Raw genomic sequence first — 19,345 nt, 5'->3', positions numbered from 1 at the left:
CATAACCCTTCATCCATAATAGTGTCTCCCTTTGGGCATGAGCGTTTTCAGTCAGCTAAAAGCAATATTTGTCCATCAAATATCAACTCACTTTGTGCTCTAGCAGTAGTAGTAATAGCAGCAGTAACATCATCATCAACTAGGAAATAATCTCCTCACAAGAACTATACAACAAAAGGAGTTCTAAATTCCAGAAAGCAGATTGTTTTAATGGTCCTCAATTGCATTACACCAAAGAACAATTCTGTAACAGTAATTCTACACCAGTCTAAAACAATGCAATCAACCTCTGGAGCATTCTGGTGTTCTGGCTTGATCCAAGTAAAAATTCTAATTGTTTCCAAAACAATGGGTTTAATGTGTTTCAAGCAATTCTCACAGAGTATTGTTTCCAACTACTAGGTTCTTGATAAGAACTGGGCAGCAGAATAAGTGGACACATGCTTGCTAGAGCATGTCCTATGCACTGAAAGGCAGTATGTGGAAGCTGTTCCACTCCGCCAATTACAGGCAGGCTGTGCACTTTTATCACCAATCGAATGCGGGCTAGGCAGGAGGAGTCTCCTCCTAAGAAAGCGGAGGAGGAGCCTAGACACAGCCCATGTCTGAACAAGCAGCCAACCCATCTCTGCAGAGAGGTGAGCCAAGAAAGTATTTTCTTGGAGGGTCAAAAGTTTCCTCTGAAAATGGATATGAGTCTGTATCAATAGAGAAATAGTCACCTGAGTCCCAAAGTCCTATACCATTCAATGGAATCACAATGATTTTGACCTGGAACAATCTAAAGCAAGTTTCCCAACATTCAACTAGGCCATAAAATTACCTCAATTAAACACACCTAGAGCTGCCAGTTGAGAAGGGTATGCTCCTGCTAGCTAAATGAATTCAGCAGCTGTGTATAAGTCAATTAAATGTCAAGGGATATCTGCAGAAAATAGGTATGATTTGGGTTTTAAGGTAGATGTTGGATCTTTCACTCTAAAATAACTAGATAACAGGATCGGCTGTCTACCAAGGACATTCCTAGTTAATATACATACGACTATATCATAAGCATACTATGGCTGGGGAGCAATAAATTAAAAAGAAAGACAAGCATGCTAACAAAAAAGTGAACAAAAATGAATAGAGACTCTTAGTGAAAAAAAGAACAATATACAGGCATGCCTCGTTTTGTTGCTCTTTGCTCTATGAAGTGAAAAAAATTCTATAACAATTCATGTAGCATGATCCTATTTATATGTGTGAGAGAGAGAGAGGTGCTAACTTTTTAAAGTGTTACCTCTGAGGAGGGAGAGGAATTGGGGAGGGAGCAAAGAGGGGTTTGGATTAGTCAGCACTCTTTCCCTTCCAAGAGACAGAAACCCAGTTCAACGTAGCACAAGCAAGTTAGGTAACCAATTAGCTCCTTTAAGTGGAAAATGTAAGGTGGATCTAATTGAAAGCGCAACTGGATCCAGAGCTTCCAATCGCATTCATACTCATGCATGCACGTGTCTCTGATAATGCATTAGTGATTGCGTGTGTGAGAATGCACAAGTCTATCTGCCTCAGTCAGCTGTTTCCCCAACCTGTAGGTGGGCTTTCTTCATATGACCAGGCACCCTCAATGTTCTCTGTTTTGCAACCCCAGGGGAATGAGACAGACTGTCCCTCTCACAACATCTATTTATTCAGTCTCAGGAAGGGCTCTGAACCTGTTTTGGTCACATGTTCCAGAGAATGAAGCATCAGGACAGAGCAAGCCTGGGTCACACGCCCATCCTTGGCCAAGGGGGAGGATACAATGACCTGAAAAAATAAAGCAAGTTTCCCAACATTCAACTCAACCATAATATTACCTCAATTAAACACCCATAGAACAGCTAGCTGAGAAGGGGAGCAGGTTTACCAGATACTCTGAATTAACAGCTACCATATAATTCTCTACAGAAACTTTACCTTTTAAATTCCATATATTTCCATGTCTTTGAATTTATTAGAATGTAGTCACATATTACATGTATAGTGTATTTTTTTCATTTAAAATGGAGAAAATTATTGCAAATGCAGTCAGAAAGAAATCCTAAGGACTAAAAAGTTCTAGGAAAAAAATAAGCCTTGTGTATAAATAAGAGTCTGGGCTTCCTAGTCCTGGCATACAACTACACAACAGTCCTTATCAAACCAAGGATCAGGTAGGCAAATGCAAAATGGGGTTTAAAAACAGGTTTTAATAAATTAGCAATATGTTGATAAGAGAAGCAAAAGCACCTCCAGGCACCTGAAGGATTAATTTTATGATATCCTCACATAGCAAAAGGTCCCCATGGTATCTGAAAGCCCTTTACTCCCTCTCACTTCTCTCACCCTAAACAGTATACACAAAAAAACATTCTGCATCAATTATACTGAAACCAATCAATCACTTCTATCTGTTTCAAATATATACTCTAAAGATGGTAGCAGGATGCAGACTTGGCTCAAAGGCTAGAGCGCCCATCTACCACATGGGAGGTCTGCGGTTCAAACCCCAGGCCTCCTTGACCCATGTGGAGCTGGCCCATGCGCAGTGCTAATGCAAGCAAGGAATGCCCTGCCATGCAAGGGTGTCCCCCGTGGAGGGGAGCCCCATGCGCAAGGAGTGCGCCCCGTAAGGAGAGCTGCCCAGCACAAAAGAAAGTCCAACCTGCCCAGGGGTGGCGCCGCACACACGGAGAGCTGACGCAGCAAGATGACACAACAAAAAGAGACACAGATTCCCGGGCCGCTGATAAGAATAGAAGCAGACACAGAAGAACACACAGCGAATGGACACAGAGAGCAAACAACGGGGGGGGGGGGGGGAGAGGGGGGGGAAGGGGGAGAGGGGGGGGAAGGGGGAGAGAGAGAGATAAATAATCTTTTAAAAAAACCTCTAAAATAAATGAATAAAGATGGTAGGTAGCAAACTACAACAGAGGGCGGAAAGGTAGAGCATTAGTAAAATGTATCCTTTAACTCCCAAGGGCTACCATTCAGCACTACAAGTTCTATTCACAAGTTATTTAGCAATAAAAATAGATGGACACACAAAAAAAGCAATTCCTCTCTGCTTCAAGGATTCCAAGCAGGGCCCAACAATTCTCTCTAAGAAAATCAACTCGCTACAAAGAGACAAAGATGTTTACTGCTCACCAAATACTCCTGTTCTTGCCCACTTTTCCTAGTGCCTAAAGTAGCTGTGTTCCTCTTCTTGGCCAATGGGCTATAAGAGGAAGTGACATGGTCACTTCAGGGCCGAAGCCTCAGCAACCAAGAGGCTCCATGTTCCAGATGGAGCAGCAAACAAACTTTACTGTTTTAACCACAGAGCCCTCTTTTCATGCTCCATGGGACTATGCTATAAGCATCCTTCCAAATCCTTCAAACTTAATCCCTCCAGGAGCCCTACCCAGACCATCCTGTACCTAGCATCATGAGTAACGAACTTACATAGGTTTACAATGGGCAGAGCACTGTGAATACAAACTAGTATAAGACATGGACTCTCTAATTTACAATCTGATTCGAGGGAAAGGGCACAGATGGAAAACAGAAACAACTACACATAATAGATACATTTCAAGGAATACTAAAAATTGTGCTGAGTTTGCCATATATAACAGTTAACAACTAGGTTATACACTCCCAACTGACATCTTTCCTATTGTTTTGTATTATTTTCTAATTCGTATAAGATTTAAAGTAAATGAGACTCACTATAGGGATTATGCTCCCCTTGAAAGGCAGGAATCCTAAGACATAATACTTTCATGGTACCCCAGGCTATCCTTCCAACAACAGGTATTCAATAAAAATCTTTTACTGAAAAGAATTTGTTGAATCTCTTACTGAAATGATTTGTAATCCTCAAGATATTAGGAACTGCGTCTGCAGCACCACGAAGGTGAGAGAGGAAGGGACACAGGCTTTTCCGTTACCCACAGCCAGGTACAGTGCTCTGCACTGGAGAACAGTGACTCACCAAGTCACCCCATACTTTTGAACACCGCCCTTTAGGACAACCAAGCAAACATCCGATTTCCAATTAAATTTCCAAAATACCCTGAAACTAATAAAGAGAATCCCCAGATATTAATATATACAAGAGTGTTCCAGGACCACAATAAAAATGTCTTTTGATTTAATTGAATACCATATATTTTAATATCTATGTGTATAAGATATTGCAGAAGACAAAATATAAAATATGATCCCCTTCTGCCATTCTCATATGCTACTTTGGCAGACAGGAGACATGAAAAAAGAAATTCCATATAGTACAAGGCAGTATATGGAAATTATCAAATGAACAATAAAGAAAATAAATTCAAAAACATTCACAGAAGGAAGATATTACTTTTAAACTTTATAGTCTGAACACTTAAAAAGCAAGATGGAATTAGAGCTGGGCTTTAAAGGATAGGTAGATTTCTGAGAGACTAAGATAAGAGAGAACATTCCAGAGAAAAGGATTATGTAAGGGGGTAGAAATGGAGAAGACCAAGGGATGTTTGGGGACAGTAAACTGACAATTTTATTTCAAACAGTTTATTGGCAGAGATTAGTAGAAAATGAGACCAGAAAAGCAGGTTAGTACCAGACATTGGAACAATTTTATCCTGACAGTAATAAGAAGCCACTGTAAGTTTCTGAGCTAAGTAACACAATGAAGGTAAAAAGTAGGATGATTATTCCAAAACAAAATGTAGGATAGACCGAAGAAGGAATTTACTGGGACAATGAGACCAATTTGGATACTTCTGCAATAATTAGGCCTAAATTAGAACAACAATAGTGATGAAAAAAAAATAGAGATCTAAGGAACTGATAGAACTTGGAAAGCTCTTTTTTTAGCTTGCATCAAATCAGAGCCTATAACTCTGAGATTCAGATCACAAAGAGCTCAAACACCTGTAAAGGCCAAAAGCACTGCAATCGTATCTATTGCAAATGGCAGAGCAGACTACAAATCCAGGCTTGAGTAATGACATCAGATATATACATTAAACTTGGCAAGAGAATAAAAAGGCTAAATGAATGGAGTTATTGAGGTCCTGTGCCTTAACAACAGAGGTTCTTAATTTTGGGGAGGTCATGGTCCCTTTTGGGAAGGTAGCAAAAGTTGCGTTGCTCTCCCCAGAGAAATGCACAGTCTTACAATTCTGTATATAATCTCAGACAGTTCTAGACAGCCCCCCAAAGCCTACCTAGAGACTCTTTAGTCCATGAACTCCAAGTTAAGAACTCTTGCTATAAAATAGTGATAACCAAACATTTTTATCATATGCCCCACAGTGAAAAACTTTTTCAGTAGGAAGCAATATGTATATTTATTTATAAATTATATACACAGCAACCAAACCAATAAATTATGTACTTTGTAAAGCATACACAAAAATGAAAATTAAAAATGAGATAAAATAACTTTTTAAGCATTCATTTTACTTACTGATGACATAATAGTTTTGTGCTCTTTCTAATAAATGCTGTTATTAAAACCACTACTTTTGGTGAGAGTAATGTGATCGAATATAGTTTAATTTTTTTTTTTTAAAGATTTATTTATTCATTTAACCCAACCCCCCGCCCCCGCCCCCAGTTGTCTGTTCTCTGTGTCTATTTGTTGCATCTTCTTTGTCCGCTTCTGTTGTCGTCAGCAGCACGGGAATCTGTGTCTCTTTTCCTTGCATCATCTTGTTGCGTCAGCTCTCCGTGTGTGTGGCACCATTCCTGGGCAGGCTGCACTTTCTTTCGCGCTGGGCGGCTCTCCTTACGGGGTGCACTCCTTGCTTGTGGGGCTCCCCTACGCGGGGGACACCCCTGTGTGGCACAGCACTCCTTGCGCGCATCAGCACTGCGCATGGGCCAGCTCCACATGGGTCAAGGAGGCCCGGGGTTTGAATCCCGGACCTCCCATGTGGTAGACGGACGCCCTAACCACTGGGCCAAGTCCACCGCCCATAGTTTATTTTTTTATCTTGCTTTCACACTTTGTGATGTAGTAACTTGAAGGTCTGGTCCTAAATTCAGTTTATTTTGGTAATAAATACTTTATTTGGTTTTAATAAACCACATTTTGCTGCTATGGCTACCACAGCAGAAAAACATAATTCACAAAGATCAGTAAAAGCAAAAAGAAGAATTGCATCATTGGCTGTACCGAATAAAACGTGATATTCCATTCACCGTCCCATTCACCACTTATGCAATGGGTTTTGCTAAAATTCAGCTGGTGCATTTCCATATTTCCTGATGACAATAAGTTGTTCTCGCAATCTAATCAGATGGTATTGACTTTTTATATTCTCAGCAGTGGTTTCAAAACCACTAAAATGCCTCTTTTACAAGGTTTTTATACAAGATAGAGAATTTTGTTTCCAAGTATATGTGTGTGTGTGTGTTCTTAAAGTTAACACACATCACTTTCAGCAATTAATCCAATAATAATATAAATAGTTCCAAACATCCATTTTCAACTCTTTCTCCATAGCACTGAACTTTGTTTTATCCTGCAAAGTAATTATATTTATTCATCTATTTGAGAACTTGCATAAAAATCATGCATAAAATACAGGATTCCCATATACCACCCTATTATTAACACCTAGCATTGGTGTGGTAATTTGTTATAATTTATGAAAGCACATTTTTGTAATTGTACTACTAACTCTAGTCCACAGTTTAAATTAGGGTTCACTATGTTGTGTAGTTCCATGGATTTTTTATTTTTTATTTTTATCTAGTAAGATACATACCTAAAATTTCGCCTTTTAACCACATTCAAATATATCCAGGCACTTTTATCTCATCTAATTCCAACAACTAATTCAATTGTTGTTCCTCCAGTGTTCAGAAACACTTCACAGATAAACACAGGTAAGTTAAATGACATAGTCGAGGTCTCCTCATTAATGAAAAAAAAAATGAAAAGAAAAAATGCTTAATCATATTCATATCTCACAAAACCAAATCCCATATATCTTTAGCACTCTTATCACCCACTGTTTTTCACTTTAGCTCAGGGGTTCTTAACCTTTTTCTGTTCCAGGACCCTTCTGCCAGTCAGGTGAAAACCACGGACCCCTTCTCAGAATGCAAAGGCAGATTGTTTTATGACACTCAGCTGGGATTGGTCTAACAACTACAGTAATTTCTAAGTATGGATGAGCGTAAGTGATTTTTCAAGATAAAAAAACAACTGTTACATGAGTACTACTATAATTTATTGCATACATTCATAAAGAAAATGCTAGATTTCAGCTCATGGAACCCTTATATCTTTGGGGGGTCCATTGGCCCCTCGTTAAGAACCCCTGATACAGAACCTTTGTTGCTTTTGCTATAAAAACAACACAATGTTGTTGTTAACTATAGTCTATAAATTACATTAGTTCTATTTTTTCCCATGTATCACCACATTCTTAACACCTTGTAGCACAGGGAGTCCATGACTTGAATTGAAAAAAAGTCAACTTATTACCTTTATTTTCTTTGACCTCTAAGTGAAATCTCGAGTTTTCTTCACTTATGAATGTATGCCATAAATTACAGTAGTATTCATTTCATATATTACAGTTGTTGCATACACATAATTTTCATATATTACAGTTGTTGAATATACTTTTCTGAGGAGCTGCCCAACTGACTTCCACACTAGCGGTACCATTTTGCCAATTGGTTAAAAATTGGATTGTTTTTTTGTTGAGGTGAAGGATTTCTTTATATATTCCCGGATATTAAACCCTCATTGGATATGTGATTTCTAAATATTTATCCTATTATGTTAGATGCCTTTTTACTTTCATGATAAAATGATTTGAAGAACAAAAATTTTAAATTTCGATTTGGTCCCATTAATTGATTTTTCTTGTTATTGGTTGCACTTTGTGTATAAAGTCTAAGAAATCATGGCCTAACACAAGGTCCTAAAGATGCTTTCCTATGTTTCTTCTAGCAGTTGTATACTTCTGGCTCTAATAGTTAGGCCTTTGATCCATTTTGAGTTGACTTTTGAATGTGGTGTGAGGTGGAGGTCCACCTATATTCTTTTGCAAATGGAGATCCAGTTTTCTCAGCACCATTTTCTGAAGAGACTACTCTTTCCCAATTAAGTGGTCTTTGCCCCTTTCTAAAAACCAGTTGGCCATAAACATGAAAGCTAATTTCTAAACTCTCAATTCGATTCCATTGTTCTACTTATGCCTGTCCTTGTGCCAGTACCATGCTGTTTAGCTTACCGCAGCAATAATAAGTTTAAGATGAGAAAGTGTGAGTATTCCAATCTTCTCTTATAAGATGACTTTGGCTGTCTGGAGCCCATTACCTTTCCAAATAAAAAGAAGGTTGTTGGAATTTTGATTGGGATTGTACTGAATCTGCTTTGGGTAGAACTGACACCCTAACAATATTTAGTCTTCCAATCCATGAACACGGAATGTCCTTCCATTAATTTATATCTTCTTTGATTCCTTTAAAGTAAGGTTTTGTAGTTTTATGTATACAAGTCCTTTACCTCCTCGATTAGATTTATTCCAAGCTATTTGATTCTTTCCATTGCTATTGCAAATGGAATTTGTTTCTCTACTTCTTCCAGTTGTGCACTCCTATTATATAAAAACACTACTGATTTGGGGGTGTTGATCTTGTATCCTGTCACTTTGCTGAATTCCCTTATTAGCTTTAGGAGCTTTGTTGTTGATTTTTCAGGATTTGCTGTATATAGGATCATGTCAGCTACAAACAGGGAGTTTTACTTCTTCCTTTCCAATGCAGATACCTTTTACTCTCTTTCCTGACTAACTGCTCTGGCTAGAACTTCCAGTACAATGGTGAATAACAATAGTTACTTTTTGAGTAACAGTTAAGAATTTCAATTGTCCCAAGGGACAGATTAAGTAAACTTATTTTTCATAAATATCTGCTAGATGGCATACCTGTCACAGAAAATGTCAGCAAATTTGGGACACGTCTTTTTATAAAAGAAAAATGAGTAAATCATCTTTAAGTTAGACAATCCTTAAGTCCTTTGCCTCAAGATAACCAATTAACCTATGAAATATTATACAAAACATCTTCATGGTGACTCCCCACTATAACACAAGGTACTGTTAAGAGTCTACTATTTAAAATAATAAATCTAAAAATCCAATAACCCAGTAAACTGCAAAACATCACAATATACTAAAAGTGAAGAAACTTCTTTATAGACCCCTAATGTTTCTTCCATTTACCAGATAATTTTCTGGAAGCCCTCTTTAAAGATCATGGCTTTAAAAGTTACTAGAGGCCTCCAAGGTTCAGGGCTCTCTTCCGGCACATTTCAACCAATTTCCCTTGTACCTCATCAAAGTTTAAAGAACTTATCTTGAAAGGTATTCCAATAATACTGTACCCATCTCTGAACTACTACGGGTTTGGCAAAAGGCACAACCACAGCACATTCTGTGACACCAGCTGTCTTCCACACTGTTCCCTTGGTGTAATGTTGACCAAGGGTACAGTCAAATAATAGACAGGACTGGAACAAGGTCCAAGACTCTTCATGACACATCTTGCCTTAAATGCTTTTTGGAACATGACAGGACATAAATAAATCAGTAAAATAAATCATGGACTATATTGAGAGCCAGTAGCTTTCGACTTGTATGGCCAATCTCACTCATAGAGTGCATATTTATGTAAGGACATGACATTTGTGCATTTTAAAAAACAAGTCTGCTGCAATGACAAATGATGATACACTTAAAAAACAGCTACCGCTTTTTTAAAAAAAAGTAAAAGGAAATGAAAAAGATTTCGTTCTAACTTCTATTCCAAAAAACACAATCTGTTCTTAAATATAAACAAAAATGAGGAAGGTCCCAGTGTGATAAGCCTCACCTGTGGAATCATTATACAAACAATAGAAGAATAAAATTTCAGGTAGAAGGACTACCAAGAAAAGATCCATGTACCTTCATTTGGAAAACTGACATTCTCATTTTTATCCAAATCTATATACGCCACTGCTCCCCACCACCTCTCTCCATTAAAATTTTCTTCAATGTCTGCACCTAGAACATCTGGTTCCCTCTCCCACCTCAGGTGGTGGTACTCCTTGTTTTTTTCTCCCTTGTTACTCCCTAAATAACCCCAAGCCTTTTTGCCCTTTCACCTTTGCTACTTAATCTTCCTGAATATAGTCCTTTCCTCACCCCCACCCATCCCTGTCTTCAATGCTCTAGTCCACCACCAAGTCCTGCAGGAAACTAGCCCTCATTCCTCTCAAATGAACATAATCACTCCCTCCCCTGAATCATCAACGTTCTATTTCAGTACCTCTCTCACAACACTCATCACACTCAATTAGTATTATAGGTATTTGCATGTTTGTCTTATCACCTCTCTTAGGTCATAATCTCCTTAAGAAAAGGATCTATATCTTATCGTTTAACTTACCTATCTTTTAACAACCCGGCATCTTAAACAAAGCAGGTACTCACAGAACGAGGTGGAGAGCCAGCTTAGAAATTCAATTATAGACTTCCTATACTACCTGGAACAAAGAGGGAGGCAGGAGAGACTTTGGAGAACCAATAACTTTAATAACCTGGTTTCCTCCAAATAAACTCACCAAAGCACAGCCACTATTACACATACAGATGCTTTCAAAAATCAGGAACATTTCATCCTTCAACTATCTGGTTAGCTATGACACAGTATCTTTTTAAACACACACATATACTCAAAACAGAATATTGTCTACTGTCAAACAATCAAATCTATGCTTAATAATAAAAAGCATGTAAACATTTCAACCATACAGGCAAACTAGGAACTTAAGATATATTAAAGCTATCAGAATAAAATCAACCATTCAAATACAAGTGGAAACAGAGAATGACCAAGCAATTTGTTCCAAATGAAAAAAAATACCCTAAGTTTTAGCTATTTAGTACTCAAAGAACTTGAGAGGTAGAATTTTAATGCTAAGAATCCAAAGCCAACCATTCAAAGATAAGCTTACCTACACAGAAGCACCAAAAGAATAAACATTACTAAAGTACAAAGGTGAGGCCAGTAGCAGCTGAGACTCTTAAAGTGACACTTTCATTAAGTAACTGGTATATATGGCTCCTGGGTCATCAGAGAAAAACGAGACTGCAAGAATCTCTACAGGAGATGTATAGAACAGAAAGAAAATCCAACAAGGGAAAGAGTGCTATAATGTGGCCAAGTGTGGCAAACATACTTGGAAAGAGGCCAATTTAAAAGTATGAATGTGATTTACAGTCAGAAAACCTGGACCCAATTGTCACCCCTACCACCTACAAAGCTGTGTACTCTTACACCAGGCACTTTACCTCCCTGAGCCCTATTTCCTCATTTGTAAAATGTAAGATGCTGAGCTAGACGCGGCTCAGAGACAGCACTCAATAAATATATGCAGACTCTGAATAAGGGCAAAACAAGAAAAGCAGACATTTCTCCCAAGCATTCTTTTGTAGTTTTAGAGAGAGAGGCCTTAGTTAATTCCTGATTGTACACCTTGTTCCAATATTAGAGAATCAATTTTTGGCTCAAAGAATAAAAATACTTCTTTCTGCCTGGCTCACATATTATTCAAAAGCTTACCAGAATTCTCAAAATTTAAAATCTTTGTTAGAAAGTAGATTACAGGTAGTACCAGGTGGGGGGGAGGTTGGTTCAGCTTAATGGGTGTAGAGTTTCTGTTTAGAGTGATGAAAAACTTTTGGTAATGGATCATGGTGGTAGTAGCACAATGTTACGAATTAATGTCACAGCACTGTACACATGAAAGTGGTTAAAATGGAAATTTGTGTTGCATATGTTACCATAATAAACACAAATTCTTTTAAGTAATCAATTTCTTTGTAAAAACTTTCAAATAAAAAAGTAACTCTCAATGTATGTTACAGACCATTGTTAATGGTAATAGTCTGATGATATCTCATCATCTGTAACAAATGTTCCACAACAAAGGATTGTGTTGGTTGGAGGGGTGCTGTGGGAATTCCACGCATGAGCATGATTGTTTTGTAAGTTCATGTCTCTAATAAAAACATATTTTTTAAAAAAAAAAGTAACTCTCATAAAGGATTCCTGAAGCCAAATACCTGGGTTCTCAACCCAAGTACTGTCACTAAATACGTGATCCAAGAAATTCACTACATTTGCCCAGCCTTAAGGAGACAGAACAAAATGTCCATTAAAGCCCCTTTACTCTACATGCCATGGCCCTCACTGTCTCAAGGATTTTCCAAAGACCAAATAGGAATGCCAATTCAACATCCACTGGAGGATCTCACATGCACACACACACACACACAAGTTTACTATACAGAACAAACTGAGTTATTAGTGCTAAGGGCGTGATAAAAATCAAGCTTTCCAGAGAATATACCAACTTTACCTGTTTCTAAAGTTCAAGAGAACATAAAGGAAAAGGAAATACAATTTAAATGAAAATGAAACATGTGAAAGCAGACAATCAAGATATCTTGGGTGATTATAGTATTTTCTTCATTTGTTTAGCACTCAGTTGTAGCAAATTAGCTGTAATGGGAAATACAAGAATCAATATAAATGATTCACTGCTGACAAATCTGTCCACAGTCTCTACTAAAAACATAACATTTTTTTAAAACCCACATTTAAGAAAGGAATTTTGGGGAAACAGATGTGGCTCAAGCAATTGGGCTCCTGTCTACCATATAGGAGGTACAAGATTCAATTCCCGGGGCCTCCTGGTGAAAGGCAAGCTGGCCCTCATGGCGAGGTGGCCTGAGTGGAGAGCTGGCCCACGCAGAACGCTGACCCATGCGTAGTGCTGGCCCAAGCAGGGAGCTGGCCCACGCAGGAGTGCTGGCACAGCATGATGATGCAACAAAGACAGACACAGAGGAGAGACAATAAGAGACGCAGCAGACAAAGGAGTTGAGGTGGTGCAAGAGAATGAGCACCTCTCTCCCACTCTGGAAGGTCCCAGGATTGGTTCCTAGTGCCGCCTAAAGAGAAGACAAGCAGACAACAGAAGAACACAGAGAGAGCAGTGAACAGAAAAAAAACCCAGGGGGAGGGGAATAAGTAAAGAAAAAAAAGAAAGAAATTTTTTTCAGCATTGATGCATATGTATAGGATGAATTAGCAAGTCAAAGGCATCTAGGGAGAGCACTTATAAGTCAACAAGCTATAGAATTTTAGCACAAGAAGAGATATGAAAGCATCATTTAATGATAAAGAAACTCAGGTCCACAGAGTCAACATAACTCCTGTTACTCATGTGCCAAATGACAGGAGGATCAGATCGTAGAACCAGAAATACAGGGGGGAGGTTCAAGTAACTGCAAAGAAAGAATCAAAGAACTTGGTGACAGATTAGCGAGTGAGGTATCTTAAGCTTTGGAAATGTCAATTTCTTCTTGTGTGCCAATTATTATACTACACCAGGGGTTCTTAAACGTTTTTGTTCCACAGCCCCTTACTAAGTCCATACTATACCATATATTATTTAATAAATGTATCACACCCACACCAATACATCCCCACAATAATAATAATGGTTCCCCCTGCAGATGGCTCCCTTATCTGTTTGCCTGTTGTCTGCTCATTGTGTCTGCTTGTTGTCTCTACTCATTGTGTATGCTGATTGTCTCTACTCATTTTTTCAGGAGGCACTGGGAACCAAACCTGGGACCTCCCATGTGGGAAGCAGGTGCCCAATCACTGGAGCCACATCTGTTCCCTGCTCATTTTGTCTGCTTGTTGTGTCTGCTTGTTCTTCAGCTTGTTGCATCTGCTCATCTTCTTTAAGAGGCACCAGGAACCAAACCTGGGACCTCCCATGTGGGATGCGGGTGCCCAACTGCTTGGGCCACATCCACTCCCCAAGAATAATGTTTTTTTTTTAATTTCAATTCAAGCTCATGGACCCCTTGTTAAGAACCCCTGTGCTAGACTTATCTTATTACTAAAATAATAATTTGATCTTTAAAGATCACAATATGAAAGTAAGTACATTATTCCAATTTTAAACATGAAAACCTGAGGTACAGTGCAGTTAAATAACAGGTCCAAGATTCATCTCCTCAGTATATGGAAAAGCCAGGACACTAGGCCCTGTCTCCTGAAGTCACAGCTCCATGTCTGAAGGAAGCGTAAAACTGTCTCAAAATTACAAGCTGTGAGGACCCAAGTCACTCTGAATATCTTCAATATTCAGGCATTATTAAGATTCTGATCCTGAAAATGGGAGTATTTCCCTGCTGTGCTTGCACCTACTGTTATAGGTCTGTTCTGTCTGTCCCCAGAGGTTAGGTCCAGGGATTCTCGGTAAAGCCAAACTCCCCTACCCCCCACACTAAAACATATATACCTGTGAGAAACTAGAAGAAAATATATAGCTAACAGGAAGGTGACCAGAGTGATGAAGTTCAAGTCTTCCAAACTACAGTGACTCTAGTTTCTGTTTTAACATAAGCAATTTATCTTCTAAATCTAATAGCAATACTAAGCTTTTCTAAAACCTATCACTTCAAGGTGCCTCCAGAATACTGTGTTTCAGGTGGACATGGGGGTGGTGGGGAAGAAGCCTGAAACAATGACCCAGTTTACTTATATTTCTGGAATTGAACCTATATGATGGTGTCAGTGTTTTGTAACAATTTCTCTTCAACCATGCATCCTGCAAGAATGTAATCATTCCTAGACTCTAAATACTCAACACCCACAAACCACTGCCCAGAACTAGGGTACAGAAAAAAAAATCCCAACCTACAAAAGTGAAACCAAGGAAGACACTCAGTTGCCACTAGCCCATTTTACTGACCTCAGACCCCAAACATTGAGAGAAATGCACAAGCACGAATTAAAATATAAAGAAGGGAGAAGGGAGGGCCTGAAATAACCAGATCTCACCCCAGTAACAAGAAAAAGAGAGCACAAGGCCCCTCCTCAGTGTCTGAGCTACTGGTTAATACCATAGGGAGAGAGAAGCAATAAAGGAGAAGTCCTTTCCCACAGTCTAGGTCTGTCCAAATGCAGAGGAGAGTTGCACAAGGTGGGAGGAAGTTTTATGGTTCGGCGGCCCAGAATGGATACGGGGTTCTGTCAGCCAACGCCTGAAACATGGTTTTACCCAATCCCACCTGTACCTCCGTGCCTAAATTTGTAGGTAATACCGAAAGAAGCCCACCACAATGATCTTGGACTTCTGCCAGGAAAACAGTTGATGGCCCTCTGAGAATTTCTGTGATTATTATATTTAAAAGTCAAAAGTCATTGCCAAGAAAATAATGAGCATCCCGGGAATTTCCTGTGCCCCATGACCTTGGGGATTCAACAGGGTGTTGTGCGCTCATACTCACTTCCCATACCTGCCCTAAAATGAAAGCTGTTAGGCTACATATAGCTTAAGGCCAACCAACTCCATAAGATACAACACAGCATTCAAACAATGTGGAGCCCTTGCAGGACAGAGTCAAAAAAAAACTGAGGTGAGGAAACAGGTATTATCCCTCTAAGGCAAGGTATGCAAAATTGATGACAAACAGAAGAGGAGGGCTATGTCCTTGAAAAGCAATTAGAAATCACATTCTGATATACAGTCCAACAGAGAAAAAAAATTTAAGGAATGTCCAATATCTTGGCTCTCCCAACTCCTTCCCACCACCTTTCAGCACCTCTACGCCACCCTCATCACCTCCTCAACATTTAGTACTGATGAAGACTGTTCACTGGATTAGCAGGATCAAGAGTACATGCAGAGAACATTCCATCCTGGGAACGACACCTTTAAATTATTTAGGCTTGTTTACCACCCTTCCCCATAGAGTAAAAGCATGAAATTTTGCCAGCACTTGCACAATATACACCAGAGCAGCACCACAGCAACCCAATTCTCTGCCCACCAAAGGATTAACACATATATTGAAAGCGGGAAATTCAACAAAAATTCAAGTTTGACCCTAGACTCCTTCAACAGACCAAAGTCTTAAAAAGCAGCAGTATCTTTACATCACACCCACTTCATGCTACCATTACAGCTTCCTGGCTAAGCAAGTTCTTGAGATTATACAAACTGCTGCTTCTGATTCCAGCCCAGATGTCTAGAAATGAAACTCTGGAATTGAGGGAGAAAGAAAAACAAATATTTGGAGAAAGAGGAAGGAAAATGCACTGTCTATATAAATCCATTTTAAGTAGAACAATCACCATTATTTCCATCAAGTACTTTTTTCAAAACAAACAAACACTCAAAAACGCAAGTCTAAACTACTCCTTTGGCTTACACCACACAAAAAGCAATTTAAAAGACACAATCCTACAGATATTCTCAGACAGAAAGGACAAGATTAACTATAAACTATGTAAAATTCCAGTTTCACATCTTATAAATCAAACTTTGGTGTAATAAATAAGCAGAGTAGAATGTCTACCAAAGCAAATTAACACCTGTTAATTTTTCTCTCCAAACCTTATATTCACTACTCAGGCCTTCTTTTTGACCCACTATTCTCAAAAAGAAATGGAGGGAAAGCTCTGCAGACAGAAATTCATAAAGCAAAATCAGATCTGTCCACAAAGCAAAGGAGAGAAAACAGAAATACTTCCAAATTTGATCGTTTATGAAAAAAAAAGTTCAAGGAACGATTGTCCATCTATTAAGCTGAGTCAACTGCCCCCCCCCCACTGCTACCTTTAACCCAAAACCCATTTCTAGTTGCAAGAGCCAAAAAGATCCAAGCAAATGCCTTCTGTTCACAATATTCCCAACATTAAGAAATCTGACCCCTTCCTACTACATCACAGCTACTGTGAAACCAGCAGAGAGGCCCTTTGGCCAACTTTTTCTTTTTTTTTTTTGAGACTCACCTCCAACCCATTCCGGAAGGGGGAACAAACCTTAAACACATTTCACCCTTGACACCCACCCCTTCGGCTGCACAATGTAATCAAAGCCTGCCACCGTAATATTTTACCCAGACACTTGAGGTTTTCTGAATCCCTGGCGTGTACCCACCGGCCCTCACAAATCATCACCACGGAGATAACACTTGGCATCAACACAGGGTGCCGGGGACTGCAATTCACTCGAGAACCCTTCATTCGCCCCCCGTCGCACGCAACCTCCGAAAGTCACCGTTTCAAAAGGAAAAATGTCTCCTTGTCCCCAAGGACACCTGCCCCGTCGACGCCTCTACAGCGCACGGGGAGAGCCGGGCGGGCCCCAAGACCCGCCGGTGCAAAGTCGTCCCCGCCACCCCCCCACCCCCCCACCGCACCCCTAGGGCGCGCGCGCAGGCCTGTCAGTCCCGCCGCCTCCCTCTCACCACGCCAGGCCAGGCAGCGTCCAGCCCGGGGAAGGGACTGCTGCAAAAGCAAAAGGCGAGAGCGCGAGCCGAGACTCTGGTGCCCTTTCTCTTCCCAGAGCTCAGGGGTTCGAGTCCCGCCGCCCGCCACCAACCGGTCCTGACTGGCGGGTCGTCTACCCGGTCGACACGTCGGCCTCCCTTTCTAGGTCCCTTCGGCAGGATTTCTAGGAAGGGGACCCAACGCGACGGGGGGGGACAGGGACCTCTCCCTCACCCATCACCTGTCCAGCCCCCGAGTCCCTCAGCCGGGGAAGGGGAAGCGAGCCAGCGCGCCCAGCCGCGGGCACCCCCATTTCGCAGTCCGCGCAACCGAGACCCGGGGGAGGTCAAGCGGCCGGCCAAGGTCACGGCGCCCGTCGGGGCCCCGGGGCGCCGCACCGACTTCCGGCTCCCCGCGGCTCGGCGGCGGGGGGCGCCCGGGCCGCCCCGCGGCTGCGCCCCCTGCCCGCGCGCCGGGGGGCAACGGGAAGCCCGCGGGGGAGGAGTGGCGGCTGCAGCCCTTTCCCGCGGCGGGGAGCAGCCCCCAGCTGGCGCCCGTGACAGCTGCGACCGCCGCCCCCTCCAGCGGCGCGGGGGGAAGAGGGAGCGGTCGGGGGCCCGCGGGCAGGGGGAGCGGAGCGCGGAGGGAGGGGGCGCGGGCGCCAGCTGCTCCCCGCCCCCAGGGCCGCGGCGGCCGCGGGCTCGTGACAGCTGCACCCACCGCGAGGCTCGGCGCCCGCCGCTCACCTGCCGCCGCCGCCGCTGGGCCGCGCTGACGGGCGCCGCGCTCGCCCGCGACCCGGACGGCGCCGCCGCGGCCTCCGCTGCCGCTCGGCCAGGAGCCCGGCCCCCGGGGCCCAGGCGGCCGCCGCCGCCGCGCGCCCCTCCTCGGGCGCCGGGGTGCCCCCTCCCCCGCAGGGGGATGCGGAACGCGGGCGGCGCGGGCCCCGCTCGACGGAGCGGCGGCGAGGAGGGCGGCGAGGAGCTCGGGGCCGCGGGCCGGCCGTCTGCTGAGAGGGCTGGGGCGGCTCGCGTCACACTCCCGCTCTGCCGGCCCGAAGAACAGGCACTTCAGCCGCTCGCCGCGGCCGCCATGTTCTCCTCCTCCTCGGCCGCCGGCGCCGCCGCCGCCCCCCGCGCGCGGCCCCGCCCCCTCCGCGCCCCGCCCCGCCCCGCCCGCGCGCGGCCGCCCCGCCCCGCCGCCCGCCCCTGCGCGCTCCGGCCCGGCCGGGCCTCGGTGACCCGGCGCCCGCGGGCTCCGACGGCGCGCCCGGGGCAGCGCGCCCCGCGCCCGCCGCGCCCGCCGAACGGGTAGCCTCCCCGCGCCCCCTGCCGGCCGCGGGCCCGCGTCGGCCCGCGTGCTCGCGAAGGGTGGGGAAGCAGGCCGCGGCTCGGCCCCGCCCCTCGGGGCGGGGCTCGGCTTGCTGCCGGGAAGCGGCCTTGAACCCTGGCGTGCTCGCCGCCAGGCCGTCGGGGCCGTCAGCCTCGCGCTTTTCTTTATCTTGTCAGCGGAGGCGGTGGGGCGGTGAGAGGCCCGCGCACGCGGGGAGGTGACGGCGGGCCCGGCCCTGCCCTCCTGTGTGGCATTACTTTGGGCGAGACGCATTCCGTGGGCCTCGTGTTTTATTCTGTAAAGCTGAGATGTGGATGATTTCACAGACGATTAGACAAGAAAAAGATCATCGGCCCGCCTGGTTTTACAGATGCAAAGATCTGACAACGTCTTGCTCTGCGATGCGATGAATTACCCAGAATGTCTGTCGTTGACAGAGCTTTCCCCTCAAGGGGGCCCACACCTTTCTTCTCTGCTACCCCCTTTTTAGTCTGTAATGGAAGTGCTACGTTCAGAAGTAGAGTGTTCCTTGTCTTAGAGGAATCGATCGGCTGCTGCACAGCCTCTCTCAGCCTTGCTGGCCTTATCTGGAAAGCGTTCCTCTTGCCCAAGGCTGGCAGTGTTTCTCTCTCCCCCTGGGTTGTCCTCAGGAGGAAAT

General features: G+C 43.1%; 1 protein-coding gene across 5 annotated transcripts in view; it reads right to left on the bottom strand.

Annotated features, from left to right (window-relative positions):
* NCOA1 (nuclear receptor coactivator 1) overlaps window positions 1–18,199 on the bottom strand; it is a 293,327-nt gene extending 275,128 nt beyond the window's left edge. For 2 of the 5 annotated variants that reach the window (XM_058287708.2, XM_071211904.1), the window contains exon 1: window positions 18,102–18,191. The gene's annotated coding sequence lies outside the window, so the exon portion shown is untranslated. Of the gene's footprint in view, window positions 1–17,596; window positions 17,742–18,101 lie in introns of those variants that run through there. The other 3 variants (XM_071211903.1, XM_058287707.1, XM_058287710.2) reach the window with 2 other exon arrangements.
* Window positions 18,200–19,345: the final 1,146 nt, after the last annotated feature.

This window comes from Dasypus novemcinctus, chromosome 25 (assembly GCF_030445035.2).
Source record: "Dasypus novemcinctus isolate mDasNov1 chromosome 25, mDasNov1.1.hap2, whole genome shotgun sequence".
NCBI classification, from domain to species: Eukaryota; Metazoa; Chordata; class Mammalia; order Cingulata; family Dasypodidae; genus Dasypus; species Dasypus novemcinctus.
This window is presented reverse-complemented; position numbering and strand designations above follow the sequence as displayed.